This window comes from Herpailurus yagouaroundi, unplaced genomic scaffold, assembly GCF_014898765.1.
Source record: "Herpailurus yagouaroundi ecotype Mexico unplaced genomic scaffold, PumYag 183, whole genome shotgun sequence".
Classification (NCBI taxonomy): Eukaryota; Metazoa; Chordata; class Mammalia; order Carnivora; family Felidae; genus Herpailurus; species Herpailurus yagouaroundi.
Window position 1 is genome coordinate 3,330,627 of NW_024412414.1, and position 1,883 is coordinate 3,332,509.

The 1,883-nt window shown below is 63.6% G+C and overlaps 1 protein-coding gene across 3 annotated transcripts in view; it reads left to right on the forward strand.

Moving 5' to 3' along the window:
* Positions 1 to 544: 544 nt before the first annotated feature.
* VGLL4 (vestigial like family member 4) overlaps positions 545 to 1,883 on the forward strand; it is a 168,878-nt gene continuing 167,539 nt past the window's right edge. The window contains exon 1 of one of the 3 annotated variants that reach the window (XM_040491959.1): positions 545 to 878. The gene's annotated coding sequence lies outside the window, so the exon portion shown is untranslated. Of the gene's footprint in view, positions 879 to 1,324; positions 1,344 to 1,883 lie in introns of those variants that run through there. The other 2 variants (XM_040491962.1, XM_040491960.1) reach the window with 2 other exon arrangements.

Below are 1,883 nucleotides of genomic sequence, written 5' to 3' on the forward strand. Positions count from 1 at the left end.
GTAATAGATGGGAAAACAGTGTGAAAACTAGAGCAGCCCGTCTCCCCCATCATTAATGTCAGCTGGTATTTGTTTTTACTGTCATCTTTGCCTCTCAGCGGAGCCTTCTCCCAGAGAAAGCCCTATAGTAGGAGCTCCAAATAACGACTAAGGTTTGAAAACAGCCAGGAGGCGAGCAACATGAAGCCATTTAAAGCAAACCAGAGGAAGTCCAGTCTCTGGCTATTTATTTTATGAAGTTAGCGGCTGGATATGTTAAGCAAATGTTTTCTTAATTGTGGCAGTATGAGAAAACAATGGGGCAAGGGCTGCCGGGGACCGGAGTATTAGGCCTCCACCCCTCCTACCCCCCACCACCAAATCTCTAGAGAATGACAGGAAAAAATTAAAGACAGGGCTTTTCTTTTCGTGGTCACATGTCTACGCTGCTGCTGTAATAAGAACCTGCACCAATTAGAAATGTTTCACCTCCTCCCCTCTGCCCCTCCCCGGGCGCATTTCAGAACAGCCTGGGTTGTGGACTCCAGGAGTTTGCCAAACACAGCAAACGCTGCTGTGTGAGCGGCTGGAGGGGGCTCTTTCCACCCCGACCTCCCTCCCTTCCTCCTCTGCTCCCTCCCTTCCACACTGTTTTCATTTACTAGGACTTCCTCCTCCGGGCGAGGGAGGGGGAGGAAAGACGCTGCCGAGCGCCTGGGGCGTGAGTGTGTGTGCGTGCGTGTGTGTGTGTGTGAAGTGGAGAGTGAGTGGAGGAGTGTAAAATGCTGTAATGGGAGGAAACCGAGCCGCGTCAGAGTGCCCCGGACTGCAGCGGCCGTTCTGATCGCAGTGGCACCTGAGTATACACTTCCCCAAGCAAGTGCGACCTGTACCTGCAGGTACGTGTGGCCGCCGGCCTGTCTGGGCAGTGTGGCTGGGGTGTGTGGGTAACGAGAAAGTGAGGCAGCGGTCCAGGTCCGCGTCCCGGGGACGAGAGTCCCCCGCGTGCGCTGAGGTCTCGCGGGCGAGCCGGGTGTGAGCGCCGACCTCCGGGCGCTGGAGAAGTCGTACACCCTTCCAGGGGCTGCCGCTGGAGGAAGGGGAAGCGTGCGGGTCTGAAGCCGAGCACCGCGTAGGTGCTGCGGGTCTGGCTCAAATACTCTGGCACTTGCTGGCTGTGCGTGGCGGGGAAGGGGCAGCAGACCCAGTGGGTGTGGAGTAAGGCTAGACCGTGGATGTCGGTGTCACCTGTACTGTGTGCACTGGGTGCGTGGGCCCACTGTGTGCGTGTGGGGAACGTGCCTGGCCCAGAGCAGCAGGCACCTGGGCGCCACGAAAGGTTCGTTGGTGCGTGTACACCGAAGGTGAGTTCCCACTGGCTGGGCCTTTCGGGGGTAGAGATATGCGTGAGATGCCGGGTCCTCGCGTCCTCGGGAACTGGCGCCTCCTCCGGGGGCCCAGCGCCGCTCCAGGCCTGCAGCAGGCGTCCCCCGCCCGAGCACGTCGGCGCCCGCCGGGTAGGTGCGAGCGGCCGCGGGGCGTGCGGCGGGAGGGGGGGGAGGGGAAACAAGCCTCTCCCTGGCGCGCGGGGCCCCGCCCCCGCTTCCCAGCCGGCTCACCTGGGCTCTGCCGCCCACCTGCTCGGTAGGAGGGGCGTGTCCGGGGGGCGTGTTCTGGCGGGCCAGGCGGAGCCCGGCGGAGCGGGGCTGAGGGCGGGCGGGCGGCGCCTCATTCCAGGGATTCCTCGCGCTTCCGCGCTCGCGTCCGCCGCGGAGTCGGCCTGGCGCGCGCCGCCCGCGTGTGCGTGTGGGCGTGCAGCGGGGGAGTCGGTGCGGGAGCGCGGGCGCGAGCGCGCCTGTGCGTCGGCGCGCCCCCGGAGTGCGCCCCGCGCGCTCGGCGGTCCC